The sequence below is a fragment of the Hordeum vulgare genome, chromosome 6H, assembly GCF_904849725.1.
Source record: "Hordeum vulgare subsp. vulgare chromosome 6H, MorexV3_pseudomolecules_assembly, whole genome shotgun sequence".
Taxonomy (NCBI): Eukaryota; Viridiplantae; Streptophyta; class Magnoliopsida; order Poales; family Poaceae; genus Hordeum; species Hordeum vulgare.
In genome coordinates this window covers 360,108,494-360,128,197 of record NC_058523.1, presented here as the reverse complement: position 1 = coordinate 360,128,197, position 19,704 = coordinate 360,108,494, and positions in this window count along the sequence as shown.

Here is a 19,704-nt window from a genome sequence, read left to right as displayed (position 1 = left end):
CGGTGTTCTTCTTTAACAGTCGTCGACTCCGCTTTCGTTCACTCTCCCCGCTGTTCGTCACCGCAAGCGATCTGGTCGCTCGCGGCTCCAACATTGGGTGAGGCATGCGGTGTCCCGCCAAGCGTCATATCCGTAGATTGCGACTATCGAGCCTGCCGAGTCACTTCCTGACGCGTTCGACTCGGCATCAGACCAGTCTGACGTTCCTTCCGAGAGCGATAGTTGCGATCCAGCGACTGATGTTCTTATGACTGGTTCACAACAAAGCCCGCCTGACTACGGCCCTGGCGGGCACGAGATATGAGGATCGTCGAGTGAGCACGCCCGCCAACGTCCTCTAGCGTCCGGTCGATGTCTGCAACGATTGTTTCTGGGTGAATCTTATAACAAAGTTGAGGTATTTTGTACTCCAGTTCTGAATGTTGCAACCACCGCTAGGATTGCAGATTCCATTCAAACGTCACAATCAGAGGTTGTCAGAGGTTTAGAGCAGATCCGAACATTGCTTCACGTAGCGCAACAGCAGAATTCGGCTGTTTCTCAATCGCGCAATAGGTTACACAGTAATTCACTCAGGGCGGACACAGTTCAGTCGGTTCACAGCTCGGGGTCGCCTCTGCATCGCAGGGGCGGAGGTTACCGTGAGGATCACTACAAAGATCAGGGGCGAGATCAGTTTTCTCCTCGTTATCACTACGACGACAGTCGTCGAGGGCCTACTCCCCCGTGGAGTGGTTCATATGTGCCCCGACACTATGGCGATAGGCGCCCGACCGGCGATGAGTGGGATCCTGGGTTCGATGCGAGGAACGTCCTCTTGCAGAAGGGGGTTGACAGGGACGGAGCTCACAGGGATGGTTATGATAGAGATCATCCGAGTGGAAGTGGTACCGTTGTCTGTGGGCCCGAGTGTTTCAGCAGAGCCATTCGATCTGCTGAGATTCCCCCAACTTCAGGTTGGTGGCTGGAATAAGCAAGTTCAGTGGTGATTCAAAGCCGGAAACATGGCTAGACGATTACCGAGTGGAGTGCATATCGGTGGAGAAAATGACAATGTGGCCATGAAGCATTTGTCTGTGATGTTGGATGGTTCGGCCCGAGCGTGGCTTAATCAGTTGGCTCCTTCTAGCATCAATTGCTGGGAGGACCTTGCCCGAGTGTTCATCAAAACTTTCGAGGGCACGTGCAAACATCGTGTTGTTTTGTCCGAGCTACAACATTGTGTGTAGAAGCCGAGTGAGACTTTGAGGGATTACATCCAGCGTTGCACCACCCTCCAGCACACGGTGGAAAATGTTTCCGAGCACCAAGCCGTCTGCACCTTCAAGGCTGGTGTTAGGTACAAAGAACTTTATCTAAAGTTTGGTCGTACAGGGGATATGTCCCTGAGCAAGATGATGGAGATTGCCACTTGGTACGCCAATGGCGAGGAAGAGGACCACCTCCGCAGCGGCAAGGGAAAGGGAGTCGACAATGACGCCGATGGTGGCAATTCCAATCGGAAGCAGAAGTGCAAGGCTGATGGTTCTGCTCAGGCAGAGGCACCGCTCTGGCGGTGCAAGGAAAGAATAAGGGGAAGCCCGAAGGGCAATTTACCCCCAAGAAATCAAAGAATCAGTCGGGAACGGACGTCCTAGATATGTCATGTGCAATCCACATGAAGAAGGATGAGGAAGGCAATTTGATATTGCCCAAACATACCACTCGACAATGCAGGTTACTGATCCAAGAGTTCAAGGAAGGACAGTCGAGTGGAAAAACTACTAAAAAAGAAGATGATGACGAAAAAGAACCTTTTCCTGAGGTCAATGCCACTCTGATGATTTTTGCCGATATAGAAAGCAAAAGTCGACAGAAAGTTATAAACACAGAGGTCAACATGGCTGTTCCCACCACCCCCACGTACCTCAAGTGGTCTCAGACTCCCATAACCTTTGACCAGTCAGATCACCCTGCTCATGTCACTACCCCCGGTCGGCAAGCTCTGGTGGTGGATCCGGTTGTAGGAGGCACTCGTCTCCGCAAGGTTCTCATGGACGGCGGGATTGGATTGAACATCTTGTACGCAGATACCCTCAAGGGGTTGGGCATTCTGATGTCCCGACTGAGTGAGAGCAACATGCAGTTCCATGGAGTCATCCCTGGGAAAAAGGCCAGGTCACTCGGTCAGATTGCGTTGGATGTGGTGTACAGCACCGACAAGAATTTTCGCAAAGAAAAGTTAACGTTTGAAGTTGTAGACTTCCAGAGCGCATATCATGCCATCCTTGGTCATCCAACTTATGCCCGTTTCATGGCTCGCCCATGTTACGTGTACCTCAAGATGAAGATGCCTGGACCCAAGGGTGTGATCACAGTCACAGGAAATCGGCAAAGGGCTGAGGAGTGCCTTCAGCAAGGCTCCAAGATCGCCGACCAGCAAATGGATGTGGTCGAGTTGGAAGAATACTGATCACACCGACCCGTTGCATTCCAAGAAGCCCGCTTTTGAGTCTTCTTTTCAGTTGGCGGGTGACGTCAAGCAAGTCAACGTTCACCCGATAGATCATAATGCTGCCCCGACCAACATCTCAACGCCACTCGGCAACAAATGGAAAGCCGCGCTCATCTAGTTCCACCGTGGTAACTCGGACATCTTCGCATGGAAACCTTCTGACATGTCGGGTGTACCTAGGGAACTGGCTGAGCACTGACTAAGAGTGAACCCGAAAGCTAAGCCCGTCAATGAGCACTTGCATCGGTCGACGACAGAGAAACGGAAAGCAATTGGTATGGAGGTGGCTCGACTATTGGCGGCTAAGTTCATACGCGAGGTTTACCAGTCCGAGTGGCTCGCGATGTCGTCATGGTCCCCAAGAAAGACAAGTATCTCTGAATGTGTATTGACTTTAAACATATCAATCGGGCATGCCCGAAAGATCATTTTCCGCTCCCCCGCATCGATCAGATTGTCAACTCAACTGCGGGATGTGAGCATTTATCTTTTCTCGATGCATACTCTGGTTACCACTAGATCCGTCTGTTTGGACTAGTTGAAATAAAGACAACCTTCATCACCCCTTTCAAGTATTTCTGTTATATCACCATGCCTTTCGGTCTGAAAAATCCTGGCGCTACTTTCATGTGTATGATTCAGAAGTGCCTACTTGATCAAATCGGTCGGAATGTCGAGGCTTATATGGATGATATTCTAGTCAAGTCTCGCAAAGGTTCCGACCTGCTGACTGACTTGGCAGAAACATTCGCCAATTTGAGGAAATATGATATCAAGTTAAATCCAACTAGGTGCGCTTTTGGAGTTCCTGGTGACAAGTTACTCGGTTTCCTCATTTCTGAACAAGGGATCGATGTCAATCCCGAGAAGATCAGCGCCATTGTCCGAATGAAACGCCCCGAGCATGTGCATGATGTCCAGAAGCTCACAGGCTGCCTGGCGGCTTTGAGTAGTTCTATTTCTTGCCTTGGAGAGAAGGCATTGCCTTTATACCGTCTAATGAAGAAATCCAATACGTTCAAGTGGACTCCTGAGGTAGAAGCAATGTTTGTCGAGCTCAAATCCCTGCTTTCCACCCAGCCGGTGCTTGCTGCTCCGCACAGCAAAGAACCCCTGCTCCTCTACATTGTAGCTACTAACCAAGTAGTCAGTACAGTTCTCACTGTCGAGCGAGAAGAAGAGGGCAAAGCTTATAAAGTCCAGCGTCCAGTTTACTATATCTCTGAAGTGTTGACTCCTTCCAAGCAAAGGTACCCTCAATATTAGAAGCTCCTCTATGGTATATATCTATCAACAAAGAAGGTGGCACACTACTTTCAAGATCACTCAGTCTCAGTCGTCAGTGATGCTCCATTGTCTGACATCCTCAACAATCGAGACACAACTGGTCGAGTGGCCAAATGAGCCATCGAGCTCCTATACTTTGATATTTAGTTTGAAGCAAAGAAGGCAATCAAATCTCAAGCGCTTGCTGATTTTATGGCCGAGTGGATAGAACAACAGCAGCCAACTCAAATTCACTCGGCACACTGGACCATGTTCTTTGATGGCTCTAAGATGTTGAATGGGTCTAGTGCCGGCGTGGTATTGGTATCTCCAAAGGGTGACAAGCTTAGATATGTCCTCCAGATTCACTTTGATTCCTCCAATAATGAAGCTGAATACGAGGCACTCCTCTACAGGTTACGTATGGCAACTCACTCGGCGTCTGGTGCGTGATGGTACACGGTGATTCAGATTTGGTGGTCAATCAGAGAAGAAGTTTGAAGGTTTAGAACTCCACCATATTCCCCGAGTAAAAAAATCAAGCAACCGACAACTTAGCAAAAATTGGATCCACTCGGAGGCTTGTGCCTGGCAATGTGTTTCTGGAACACCTACATTATCCTTCGGTGCAAGAAGATCCCTTCACTCAAGAGCCCCCACAAGCGATAAGCGCTTCCAATCCGACTGAGGTTGATGTGCCAACAGTCATTGATCTGGTCATGGAGATTCTGGTGGTTACGCCCGATTGGACGGTGCCATATATTGCATACATACTGAGGCAATAACGCCGAGAATATGAGGTTGAAGCTCGACATATCGTCCGCAGGTCCAAAGCCTTTACTGTGATGGATGGACAACTTTATAGAGAAAATGTAACTGGCGTAGCTCAGCGATGCATCTCTCTTGAAGAAGGTCAATTGATTCTGGAAGAAATTCACTCGGGGACATGTGGTCATCATGCGTCTTCTCGAACGATTGTTGTCAAAGCATACCGAGTCGGTTTCTTCTGGCAGCGCGCCAATGAAATGGCTAAGGAAATTGTTGAACACTTCTAAGGATGCCAATTTTACTTAAACTTGTCACATAAGCCCGCGTTTGCCCTGAAGACTATTCCACTGGTCTGGCCGTTCGCTGTATGGGGTTTGGATATTGTCGGTCCTCTTCGAACGGGCCAGAGTGGATTCACGCATTTGCTTGTAGCTGTCGACAAGTTCACCAAGTGGATTGAGGCTGAACCCATAAAGAAGCTGGATTCACGCACTACTGTCAAATTCATGAAAGAGATAATGTTCCGGTATGGAGTTCCCCACAGTATCATTACAAATAATGGTTACAACTTTGACTCGGAAGAGTCCAGATACTTTTGCTCCGCCCAAGGCACTCGGGTGGATTACGCATCCGTCGCGCACCCCCAGACTAATGGTCAAGCCGAGCGAGCAAATGGACTTATCCTTCAAGGGTTTACGCCTCAACTCATGCAAGATCTTGAACATGCAATTGGGGCTTGGGTTACTGAATTGCCGTCTGTTCTGTGGGGCTTGAGGACAACTCCTAACCGGTCGACTGGGCCCACTGCCTTCTTCTTAGTGTATGGAGCAGAAGCCGTTTTGCTGAGTGATCTCCTTCACAATTCTCCATGTGTAGATCTTTACTCAGAGGCTAAGGCTGAACAGGCGCGATAGGACGATGTAGATCTCCTGGAAGAAGAACATGAACTGGCTTTGATTCGGTCGACAATGTACCAAGAAGATATGCGCCGCTTCCATGCAAGGCACGTCAGGAGCCGGTCGTTCCATGAAGGTGATCTAGTTCTCTAAGTGGATCAGCAGCGGCCTCACAAGCTCGCTCCCCTCATGGGAAGGTCCTTTCGTCATCACCAAAGTGCTGAACAATGGAGCCTACCACCTCTTCAACCTCAAGAAGAGAATTCATGAACCACGTGCTTGGAACGCGGATTTACTTCGACGTTTTTACACCTAACGATTGAGTGGTTTTATGTAATAAGAGTACTCTAGACAATGTTGCTTAACAAAGTTATGACTCTCGTAGTATTTTGTCGATTTCAATCGTACAATGTCATATTAAAAACACTCCGAGTGGTGAGCAGCCCTCTCACTCGTGGTGAAAGGATCGATATGGTCGACTAGAGGGGGGGTGAATAGGCAACTACCATTTTTTAGCTTTTCTTATCAAATTAGGATTAGTAACAAAAGGTTCTCTAGATGAACAACTAGGTGAGCAACCTATATGATGCTAACAACCACAACAACAATAGTAGGTAAAGAATACACCACAACAAAAGTAAATATAAAGTAAAAGTAAGATATAACCGCAAGTGGAACCGGTGGAGACGAGGATGTGTTACCGAAGTTCCTTCCCTTTGACAGGAAGTACGTCTCCGTTGGAGCGGTGTGGAGGCACAATGCTCCCCAAGAAGCCACTAGGGCCACCGTATTCTCCTCACGCCCTCACACAATGCGAGATGTCGTGATTCCACTATTGGCGCCCTTGAGGGCGGCGACCGGACCTTTACAAACAAGGTTGGGGCTATCTCCACACAATGCTCGGAGGCTCCCAACAAGACCACTGAGCTTCACCACAATGGATATGGCTCCGAGGTTACCTCAACCGTCTAGGGTGCTCAAACACCCAAGAGTAACAAGATCCGCAAGGGATTAGTGGGGGGAATCAAATATCTCTTGGTGGAAGTGTAGATGAGGGCCTTCTCAACCAAACCCTAGAAAATCAACAAGTTTGATTGGCTAGGGAGAGAGATCGAGCAAGAATGAGCTTTGGAGAAACAATGGATCTTAGGGAGGTGAGAGGTACATGTTCTGAGGAAGAAGACGCCCTTATATAGTGGGAAAAAAATCCAACCATTACCCCCCACTTACTACCTTTTGCAGAGCGGTACTACCGCTTGGAAATCTCACCTACCACGGTAGTAAAAAGTTACTACCGTGCCTAACATGGCTGAATAAAAGATGCGCAAAAAGTTTGAGGGAGTGGTAGTAAAAAAATTACTACCGCCCCTGGAGCGGTACTACCGCCCTGAGCGCGGTAGTAAAAAATTACTACCGTGCAGAGAGCGGTACTACCGCTCCCTGAACAGTACTACCGCAAAACCTTTTTGCAGAGGCTAGAATGAGGAAGGTTGGAGCTCCATTGGCATAGGGAAAGTGGTGCAAAGAAGTGTGTACGTGTGATTCCACCCAAACCTTTCCGACTCGGACCCCCTCTTAATAGTACGGCTTTCCTACGACACAAATCCACCACACAGAATCGTAGAAGACCACCGTTCTTGAAAAACACCGAGGGGCACCAAATCTTCTTGTGCCTGATTATATATTATCTGAAATGCTCAATGCACACGATTTGTCCGCAGAGGTACTATCATCAATCACCAAAACCTCTTAGGGAGAAATATGCCCTAATAATCTCCCCCTTTTTGGTGAAATGATGACAATACAGGATTTGCAAAAAGGTCATATTTAGTGTAGGGAATATTTCTCCCTAAGTGTTTTTGTTGAGCAAATCCTGTATTGTCATCATTTCACCAAAAAAGTGTATTGGCCAGCAAAAACTAGAGACATGCTCCCCCTGGATGTGTGCAAATATTTAGAGTAGTGCTTTGGCCAGCAAAACACACAACCTGGGAGAGGCACTCCCCTAGAGATTATAGGTGAGGCACTCCTTGCACCAAACAGATAAGCAAGATAAATATGGTAGCAAGGCATAGCATGTGAGCATGAAGATAAGGGCACATGATGAATAAACTCACAAGCTACAAGCAGTCTAAATAAACAAGAGACAATAAAGATAATAGGGATAGAATATGTCTCACACCATATGATAAAGAGTAAAACCAGGTCTCTCACACACATAAAAAATATCCAACAAACGACGAAAGAGTGGCAACGAATAAAAACACACGGATAAAGCAAATCCTACACTCTCTCCCCTTTGGCATCAGGACACCAAAAAGGCAGAGAGGACACCTAATGACACAGGTGGCAGCTCAACAAGTAGATAGATCAGCCATGTGACTCCTCATCAGTCTCCTCCTCAGCCGCTGCATCATCCTTGTCATCAGTCTCCTCAGACGCCTCCTAATCAGATGCAGCCCACTGCAGGTTGTTGTTCTTCTTCAGCCACTCAGCCTCCGGAGTGACTACCTCCTCAGAACCGCTGGAACAGTGCACATCAAGCTTCCTCATATCAGTGCGACATGAGACCTGTACCGCCCCTGAGCCTGCATGCAGAATAGGGTCTTCATCTGGTCCTTCAGCTTCTTAGCCCAAGATGGCTCAGCAGAGGACTGCACACCAGTCGCTGGGCTGGCCTCAGCCTCAGCCTCCGCCTCACCCTCATCATCACTGATCTCCATTTGTGCAGCAGAGCGGGTCGTGCAGGTGTTAGACCACTTGTTCTTTTGGCGCATCTTGATGGTTTCTTGACAAAGACAACGAGGAGCATGAAAGGGAACATTGGGAAATGCGCGTGTCCACTTCTCCCTGAGAAAGAGGAACGGGTAAGGCCCATAGATTGCGACCTTACAGTTGAAGACAACTGAGTGAATCTCGCTCCACATCACATGGGACACATCCAGTGGCCCTGAGTCACAAGTCCTTCCTTTATGACACATGATGACATATCAACCAAATAGGAGTGAACTTGGTCCTTGTTACCAACCCGAGGGAATAGGGTGTAGCGGAAAATCCTATGCATAGCATCCAGAGAGTCATTGAGCAGAAATGTATCCTGTGTAGAGGCAAACCTCCTCTTGACATAGTATTTCATTAGTTGCTCTTAGGGGTGGGATCAGGCTTAGCATGTGGGCATAAGACCACTGGGTTGTTAAGCGCCTCATCTAGAATGTTCAACAGATCCATGAACTCCTTCCAAGTGCCATAAAGTTGTTCGCCATTTTTCATCCAAGTCATAGTGCGCTCATCATCAGGATGGAAGTGAACAGACACAAAGAACTGTGCCACAGGCTCTGGGTCGAAGTCAAGATGAAAGGATATGATATCCTCAATGCCCAGCTGCTTCACCATGTCCAGAGCCTTGCCAAAATAGGGAAGATCCTTCCTGAGATGGTTCAGATCAATAAACTGACAGGGGACATAGGGGTTCTTCTTAGTCAAAATGATATCCTGGTATATGAGAGCATGCTGCTTAGTACAGAACTTCGCACACCCCTTCGCACGAACTCTTTCACTGTCATATGGATTCCTCTTCTTGGGAGCAACAAAGTCTGCAAGTGGCATGGTTTCATAGAAGATGTTGGTATCCTTGTTCTTGGAAGCTGCGCTTGGGAGGATCTAAGCCTTCAGCTGCATCAGCATTGCAGAGCCTCTTGGACTGGAAGGACTGGGTGTCGTGAACCGGGTTGGAACGAGCCACCACCTATGACACGCAACGCAAAACACAAGAGAACGACAAAAATGTTACAACAAAGTCCAAAAACACATGCGAGAAACCCAGAAAATATGAGCTGAAAGCATGCATGAGCAGGGCACAACAATAGTACCGCACTTCAAGCGGTAGTAAAATTTTTCTACTGCTCGGACAGCGGTAGTACCGCTCTAGGGAGCGGTAGTACCATGGTCTGAGCGGTAGTAAAATTTTACTACCGCCCCCACTGCGGTAGTACTGCTCGAGGAGCGGTAGTTAAAAAGTTTCTACCGCTCGGACAACGGTACTACCGCTCCAGGGAGCGGTAGTACCGTGGTCTAAGCAGTAGTAAAATTTTACTACCGCCCCCACAGTGGTAGTACCGCTCGACGAGCGGTAGTACCGTATGGGGAAGCAGACTTTAGATCTAACAAATAGAAAGCACATATCTGGTACTACCGGAGGTCCAAACTTACAAGATGAGACCAATAAACAAGAGTTCCACATTACAACTACTCCTCAAACTTCCTAATCAAGAACTTTGGCCACAAAACTTTGGAACCTAACATCCATAACCATAGATCAAGAGAAAATAACACGAAGAAAGAGGATCTAGGGATGGTACCGTGTTCCATGGCCGGAGGAACAGGAGGGGAACTATCCCTCCAACCGGAATCAGATGGGAGTGACCGAAGAAGGAGATACGAGAGTCCTTCTAGCACAGTAACTCAAGAGGAGAGAGAGAGCACGGGGGAGAAAATAAGATGGGGGCGAAAAACTGCCCCCCCTCTGTTTATATACCCCTGGCTCGGGTAAAGTGGTAGTACCGCTGGCAGCGCGGTAGTACCACTTGGCGAGCGGTAGTGAAATTTTACTACCGCTATCTGAGCGGTAGTATCGCTCGCCCGGTAGTACCGTGGTCATTGCGGTAGTACCGCTTGGCTAGCTATAGTAATCTTTGACTACCGCTCTCAAGCGGTAGTACCGCTCCCCCATCGGTAGCAAACTTTTACTATTGTGTCTGGGGCAGTAGTATCGTGCCCACTTCTCAAAACTAGACCGTGAACTTTGCAAAAACCCGAAGAAAACTGTGAACAATCGTCATGCAATGCCAAACACCAGAAGAACAAACAAAATCAACATGCATTGACATGAGAAGGGGGCGGTGACCGAAGCCACCTATGTTTGAGACTGTTGGTATGACACCGCAAAGAATTATTCTTGGGTTCAGGACCAACGCTCAACTTTGAAGCACAAGTGCCATCATCAATGGCGAATGTGAAAGTTTTGATCGATTTATGCATAATGGGGGGAAGGGAAGTACATTGAGAGAACATGACCCCCCTATGTCCAGGCCTACACCTAGAGAAGAATATAATGACGAGTGAGGTGCGATGTGCCTAGTTTCTATCCACGTTACTTGAATCTATGATATTTAGCTCATGCCTTAACTCACGGAACCTTGCTTCATCTAGAAGCTTCGTACAAATATCTGCAAGTTGCTCTTGAGTGTTGATGAAGTTAACCTCAATATCTCCATGCTTGATGTGCTCACGAATAAAGTGGTGACGAATATCCATATGCTTGGTCTTGTTATGTTGCACCGGATTGAGAGAAATCTTGATAAAACTTTGATTATCACATAGAAGAGGCACTTTGCCACAAGTGACACCGTAATCCTTTAAAGTTTGCCTCATCCATAGCAATTGAGCACAACAACTGGCAACAGCAACATACTCAGCTTCTGTGGAAGAAAGTGAGACACAATTTTGCTGTCTTGAAGACCAACTTACCAAAGAACAACCAAGGAATTGGCATCCTTCGGACGTTGACTTTCTTGCCACACAGTCTCCCGCCCAATCTAAGTCAGAGTACCCTACTAGATTGAAGCTTGCTCCTTTGGGATACCATAAGCCAAAGTTTGGGGTATGAGCTAAATATCGAAAGATTCGTTTGACTGCCGCATAGTGGCTTTCTTTTGGTGCGGATTGAAACTATGCACAAATTCCTACACTCAGCACGATATCTGGTCTAGATGCACAAAGGTAAAGGAGGGATCCAATCATGGAGTGATATACCTTTTGATCCACTGCTTTACCATTGGGATCAGTGTCAAGCTTGCATTTGGTTGGCATGGGGAACTTGACCGGCTTGACGTCCTCAAGCTCAAACCTCTTGAGAATGTCTTGAGTGTACTTGGCTTGATTGATGAATGTTACTTCTAATCCTTATTTGATTTCAAATCTGAGGAAGAACTTCAACTCACCCATCATTGACATCTCAAACTTCTCGGTCATTAGTGCGGAAAACTCTTCATTAAAAGATTCGTTAGGAGAACCAAAAATAATATCATCAACATATAGCTGGCATATGAACAATTTCCCTTTGACCTTATTGGTAAAAAGAGTTGGATCGATTTTCCCAATTTCAAACTCATGATCTTGCAACAAATCAGTAAGGTACTCATACCACGCATGTGGGGCTTGTTTAAGGCCATAGAGTGCCTTGTTGAGTTTGTATACATGATTGGGGAGCTTGGGATGCTCGAATCCCGGGGGTTGTTTGACATATATCAACTCATTCAAGGGACCATTAAGAAATGCACTCTTCACATCCATTTGTTGCAACTTGAAATTATGATGAGAAGCAAATGCAAGCAGTATGCGAACAGATTCAAGGCAAGCAACAGGGGCAAAGGTTTCACCGTACTCGATACCCTCGACTTGGGAGTAGACTTGAGCCACCAATCTTGCCTTATTTCGAACCACAATGCCATCCGCGTCTTGCTTGTTCTTGAATATCCATTTGGTCCCAATGACATTATGCTCTTCCATTGGTCTTGGTACTAATACCCAAAATTGATTGCGCTCGAAGTTGTTCAGTTCTTCATGCATAGCCGTAAGCTAGTCCTCATCATCGAGTGCTTCATGTACCTGTTGAGGTTCACAATACGAAACAAACGCGTGATGCTCACAATAGTTTTGAATTTGTTGACGAGTGGATACTCCCCGTTTTAAGCTTCCAAGCACATTCCTCATGAGATGTGATTTTACTCTAAGCTTGGATGCTATCTTGGCTGCGTGGCGCTCCAAGATTTCTGCGTTAATTAACTGAGGAGTATCAACTTGATTACGTTGTTTGGCCTTGAGTTTTGAGGCGGTCTTGGCAGCGCGATGCTTCACAGGTGTTGTGCTGGGTAATTCAGGAGCAACATCATGAACACCTTGAGCTTCGTCTTGAGCTTGCTCGCACGATTGACCTTGATCTTGTGGCTGCACTTGATCTTGTGGCAGCACTTGTGACTCCACTTGATCTTGAGCAGGCTCGGAATCTTGAGAATGATTTTGGACATCATTTGGTGCATCACCATCTTCTTGTGGTTGATCTTGTCCTTGAGCTAGTTCAGTGGGTTGAAGGTCTTCTATTTTTTCTTCGGAAGCGTGTGGGTCTAGTGAAGGTGATGGCTTCACTTGAGTAGAGCATTCTCCTTCTCCTTCATCCGCAAGGGGTTCCTCAACGGGGAGTATTTGACGAATCCCCATTCTTCTTATGGCTTGAGGAGGAATTTCATCACCTACATCACAAATACCACTTTGCTCCACTTGGGAGCCGTTATTTTTATCAAACTCCATGTTACACGTCTCCTCAATGAGTCCGGTGGACTTGTTGAGGACACGGTAAGCATGAGAGTTTGTAGCATAACCAACAAATATGCCCTCGTGAGATCTAGAATCAAATTTATCTAAACGAGGACCTTTCTTGAGAATGAAACACTTACAACCGAACACCCTGAAGTACTTGAGGTTGGGCTTGTTCCCGGTAAGAATCTCATATGGGGTCTTGTTCAAGTCTTTGCGGAGGTAGAGCCGATTGGATGCTAATGACCCACAAGTGTAGGGGATCTATTGTAGACTTTTTGATAAGTAAGAGTGTAGAACCCAACGAGGAGCAGAAGGTACTGATAAGTGATCTTGAGCAAGGAATAACTGCAAGTACTGAAAGGCAACTTTTCATGGGTTTTCTGGTATAAGCAAGCGGAAATAAATGCAATGAAAATAAATGGTACTGAGGTGCAGCAAGTGGCCCAATCCTTTTGAACACAAAGGATAAGCTGGTGGAATGAACTTATAAAGACTAAGGCATTCGTGAGGACACACGGGAGGATAGTCAAGTGCTTTCGCCATATTTCGTATAGTAACATGTTTTGTATTGATAAGTGTTATTTGGGTGGATCTTAATTAGTGCACCGTCTAGGCTAAGACAAGTACAATATTATGATTAATCACTCTTGCAAGCATCCGCAAATACAAGAGATAAATTAAGGCAAATCATAACCATAGCAATAAGCTTTAGGATCCAATACCCCCTGATGCAAAAGTATGCGAACTTGGGTTCAGGTTTCTGTCACTTTGGCAACCCACCATAAGCATTCTTTATACACGATGCATTCCCCTAGGTCCTTAAAAAGGTGAAGTTTTATGTAGTCGACATTCGCATAACACCACTAGAAGAATAACACCATAACTTAAATATCAATCAACACATATTACTTCAACATCATATGACTACTAACATCTAGACTTTTCCCGTGTCCTCAAGAACTAAAGGAACTACTCATAAGACATAAAAGTGATCATGATCAGAGGTGATATGAATATGATAAACAATCTGGTCATAATAATAATTCTCCAACAAAACTCAATAGCATTCACCACAAAAGAGTAATAAACACCAGTAGAGTAGAGGGGATGAATAGTGCAAGGTACAACTCCGATTTTAATGGTAAAGTGAGATTGGTGAAGATGGAGATGGTGCTGGTGATGGTGATAATGGTGATGATGATATCGATGATGCCCGTGACGATGGTGATGACAATGACGACGATCTCCCCTTCCGGGAGGGGCTCTCCTCGGCGGAATGTGCCCCCGGAAAGGTCTTTTCTTCTTTGTAGGTTTCCGCAGCCGGAGCGGCGAAGCAGTCACGAAAACTCTCCGCCCCCGATAACTTTTAGGTCAGGAGGGTCATATAGGCCAAAGGAGAGCGTCGGAGGCGGGACACACCACCCAGGCGGCTACCTGGCGCGGCCTAGGGGTGGCCCGCGCCAGCAGGTCGCCTGGGTGGCCTGTGGCCCCCCTCCGGCCCTCCTTCGGCCATCTTTCGTGATCTGATCGGAAACTTCTTCCATATAAATTTCAGCGCAGTTGGAGATGTCCTCATATGGTAATTCTTCGTGCTATTTTCTCCGCTGAATCCTGCATCTGCTGTTTCGGCACCGGAAAGTTGTAAACTGTGTAAAATAAGCCAAAACACTATAAGTACAACATCATAGTGAAATATATTAATGAATAGAGACAAATTATGATACAAAATAGTGATGCATTTTGGACGTATCAACTCCCCCAACATTAGACCTCGCTTGTCCCCAAGCGAATACTGAGCTCGGTAAACTTGCCACAGGTTTAGAGAGTGAAGTGTCGATAAATAAGAACATGGACAAGAAGCATCATAATTTCTCTACTAAACTTAACCATCCCCAATAGTAATCTCAACTCATATGGTTCATATGAAAGAGTAATATCAATTACAATCAAAAGTAAGGCTAAGGAAACTCATTAAACCATGGAAAACATGTCTTTTGTCAAAGAATAACTAATAACTTTTAACTTTTGCTCTTCCTCTTATATTTTGATGAGATTGATTCAAGCTTTTTGAAAGAGCATGTTATTAGTCAAGAAGTGAAAATGCTAACACAAAGGAAGATGTGTGCTTTAGCTAGGCTTACCAGACAACTTACTTATCTTTAATGACAATGTTAACAAGGTTGTGATGTGGCAATTCTTAATGAAACAATATAAATGTATGCATATTTGTCAACATAAGGTGTCTCCTCTTCATAAGATAGAAAGAAGTAGGTTTACTGACTCAACATAAAAGTAAAAGACTGGCCCTTTACAGAGGGAAGTAGGAAAACCTCATGTGCTAGAGCTTTTAGAAATTTTGGAATCAAAAAGATTGTAAAACAAGCTTTTGGGAGGTGCTTAATTTGTCAACGAATGCTAGCAGACAACCCAATACTTCTCATGCTGGACAAGTTTTGAGGAATGGCTCCCAAGGTGGGGACGATCACATCCCCTTAGTCTCCTTTGTTTATCACAACCAAAGTTTTATGATTTCTCATGAACAAAGTGTGAAGGAGGTTTTGTTTGTTGCTATTATCTTTTATGAGCTGGCCGCACTCATGCCAGTCCCTTCTCGTATTAGGGGTTTGTAGATTAGACATGCAAACCCAGGGTAAAACTTGTCCAATATGAGAAGATCATGAATTATCTACTACTTCCTAATGAGCTAAAACAAAGGCACAAAACATCAATAATATTTTGAAGGTTTAAAGATAGCACATGAGTAATATACTTTAGGAGTGGCAGTGAAATACCACGTATATGAAGGTATGGTGGACTCTTGGGAAGGTTGAGGTTTGAGGGTATGGATGCACAAGCAGTATTCCCGCTTAGTATAGGGATTGGCTAGCAAGAGTTTTTGAAAGCTAACAAATAATGTTGACTTAGATGCAAAACAATATAAAGTTTAACATAAAGAATTGGCATAAACAACAAGTTGTCTTCCTTGTCAGCATAAACTTCAAACATAAGAACATAAAGGTTTTGGCTACGTCGCTACTAGAAAAACTCATGCTTGTTGTTATGACCAATGCTATGTTTGCCAAGATTGAATAAAGTTTTCAAAGCCATACCTGATATATAAGATCAATCTTCCCATAAGAATCAGCATATAAGATCGATTGCATGAAGAGAATACCAAGTGCAGCAAAGAAACCAATAGACTTATCATTAATATTCCATCAGACACTGCACATTCACGGATACAAGACTCTCCAAAAAGGAGTGATAGACCCCAATGCAAACACCTATTTCATAAGATAACTTCCCTAGACATGATATGACACTAAACTTGATCACAAAAGACAAAAGATAAAGATAAAGATACCGGGCACTCCCCCAAGCTTGGAGTAAGCCAAGGGAATGCCATTACCCATGAAGATTTCACTCGTCGTTCTTGTTCATGTTTATCACGCAATCCTTGGCAAAATGCTTCCATGGTAGAGGTCCTCCCTCCACACAGGATTCTTTGGTCTCCAGCATCCTGCTTTCGGCAGCGAAGCCTAAACGCAAAAACCTTAATTCATACTCACAGTTCTGGTTTTGAAGGTCATAGATGTGTCCTTGAAGTTCGAACACTTTGGCTTCCAGTGCGGTCATGCTTGACCGCACTTCCTTCATCTCCTCCTCTTGATGTTGCTTCATCTCGGCGATGATGTCGTAGTTGGCCGAGACACCACGCTCGATCATCAGCTTGTACTTGAAGACTTCTTGCTCCATGTCTTCCAGCCTAGCCCTGGTGCTTCCCTCCTTGACAGGTCCCTTCAAATCTTCTTTGTGGAGGACACAATCCTCCACCCAAAGTGTTTGAGGGTGTCTCTTTACCTCTGCGAGGTAAGGGTTGATGACGTTGATGAGGAACTTGTCCTTGGGGGAACTTGGTGAAGCCATGGCACATAGGGTTTGCTGAAAGTTCTCCTGGCACAAACAGATCGAAAATAACACACACGGAATCGGAAGATACAAAGCCGGGATGATCCGGGAAAATATATAGGAAAAATTTCTGCATCGAAAGGAAGGTAACAAGCCAAAGTAGGGTCGGAAGCGGACTCCCGGGTGCCCAGGCGGCCTCCCGGCACGGCCAGGGGGTAGGCCGCGCCACCAGGTTGCCGGGGCACCGGGAGTTCCTCTTCGGCTCCACTTCGGCTTGGAATTTTCCTATTTTTGGAAAACACATAATACATAACTTTTTATTGATTTTTGCGAAGTTTCCTTACCGTATTACATACCTATTCTTGTTCTGCTTTTGCCGGTCTCTGACACAGTGTTGCAATATGTTCTTCAGGAGTGGTTATCTATATCACGTCCACCTCTACATTGATAGGGTCTCCTGCCAGGTAATGTTTGAGTCTTTGCCCATTCACAACCTATGGTTTGGTGCCTTCAAAATTGTTAATCTTGATTGCACCGGAGTGATAGACCTCCTCGATATGGTACGTTCCTTCCCACTTGGAAAGTAATTTACGTGGAGAAAACCTAAAACGAGATCTATACAACAAAACTTTATCACCAACATTAAATTCACGTTTCAAAATTTTCTTGTCATGCCATTTCTTTACCTTTTCTTTGAACATTTTTGTGCTCTCGTAAGCTTCACTTCTCCACTCATCTAGAGAAGTCAAGTTCATGAGACGCTTTTCACCAGCAAGCTTTGGATCAACATTAAGCTCTCTAACAGCCCAGAAAGCTTTGTGCTCTAACTCTAAAGGTAAATGGATTTCCTTGCCATAGACCATCTTATACGGAGACATCCCCATGGGATTTTTGTAAGAAGTTCTATATGCCCACAAGGCATCTCCCAACTTTGTGGACCAATCCTTCCTAGAACTGTTCACTATCTTTTGCAAGATCAACTTGATCTCTCTATTAGTGAGCTCAACTTGCCCACTTGTTTGAGGGTGGTAGGGTGAAGCAATTCTATGGTTAACATCATATTTGGCTAGAGCCTTTCTAAAAGCTCCATGTGTAAATGTGATCCCCCGTCGGTCATGAGGTACCTAGGTACACCAAACCTAGGGAAGATAACATCTTTGAGCATTTTCAAAGATGTCTTGTGATCAACACTTTTAGTGGGGATTGCTTCAACCCACTTGGTCACATAATCAACGGCTACTAAGATGTGAGTGTATTTGTGTGAAGGAGGAAAATGACCGATAAAATCAAAGCCCAGCAATCAAAAGGCTCAATGACTAGAGAATAATTCATAGGCATCTCATTTATCCTACTAATATTACCAACTCTCTGACACTTATCACAAGATAAAACATAATTTCTAGCGTCTTTAAAAAGAGTAGGCCAATAAAAACCTGATTGGAGAACCTTGTGTGCGGTCCTCTCACCAGCATGATGTCCTCCATAAGGACTGTCGTGACATTGTCTCAAGATATCCTTCTGCTCATGCTTCGGTATGCATCTCCTCAAAATCCCATCCGCACCTTCTCTAAAAAGATGTGGGTCATCCCAAAAGCAATACCTCAAGTCGTGAAAGAATTTCTTCCTTTGCTGTAAGGTAAAACCTGGAGGCAAAAACTTCACCACAATAAAGTTAGCATAATCTACATACCATAGATCGGAGTTAGATTGTACCCTCAAAACAGCTAGCTGTTCATCAGGAAATCTATCATTGACCGGAATAGGATCATATGGTATATCCTCCATCCTAGAAAGGTTGTCGGCTACCGGGTTGTCTGCTCCCTTCCTATCAACAATCTACAAATCAAATTCTTGCAGAAGAAGGACCCATCTGATAAGCCTTGGTTTGGCATCCTTCTTCTGCATAAGATACTTAATAGCAGCATGGTCAGTACGAATGATGACTTTGGAATCAACAACGTAAGGTCTAAATTTATCACAAGCAAACACTACTGCTAAAAACTCTTTCTCAGTAGTAGCATAATTCCTTTGAGCACTATCAAGGGTTTTGCTAGCATAATGTATGACATTTAATTTCTTATCGACCCTTTGTCCTAACACAGCTCCAACAACAAAATCACTAGCATCACACATGATTTCAAAAAGAAAATTCCAATCAGGTGGTTGGACTATAGGAGCGGTTATCAAAGCCTTATTAAGAACTTCGAAGGATTCCTTACAATCTTCATCAAATACAAAAGGAATGTCCTTCTGGAGAAGATTAGTGAGGTGTTTCGAAGTCTTAGAAAAGTCTTTAATAAATCTTCTATAGAAACCAGCATGACCGAGAAAACTATGAAGACCTTTGATGTCCTTTGGATAGGGCATCATTTCGATTGCTTCGACCTTTGCTCTGTCCACCTCGATTCCCCTTTCAAAAATCTTGTGGCCAAGAACAATTCCTTCATTGACCATGAAGTGGCACTTCTCCCAGTTAAGTACCAAGTTCGTCTCCTCACATCTTTGCAAAACTTTATTAATATTATGGAGACAATGGTCAAAAGAGGTTCCATAGATGGAGAAGTCGTCCATGAAAACCTCCACAATTTCCTCACAAAAAACCATGAAAAATAGCAGACATACACCTTTGAAAAGTAGCAGGAGCATTGCATAAACCAAAAGGCATACGTCTATAAGCATAAGTACCAAAGGGACAAGTAAAAGTGGTCTTCTCTTGATCGAGAGTGTTAACATGAATTTGAGAGAAGCCAGAATATCCATCTAGATAGCAAAAGCGAGTGTTTTTGGATAACCTTTCAAGCATTTGGTCGATGAACGGCAATAGTTAATGGTCCTTCCTGGTTGCTTTGTTCAGCTACTTGTAGTCAATACACATTCTATATCCAATAATAGTCCTTTGAGGTATTAGTTCATTGTTATCATTAGGAACCACAATCGTACCTCCTTTCTTTGGAACACAGTGTACCGGACTTACCCACTTACTATCAGCTATAGGGT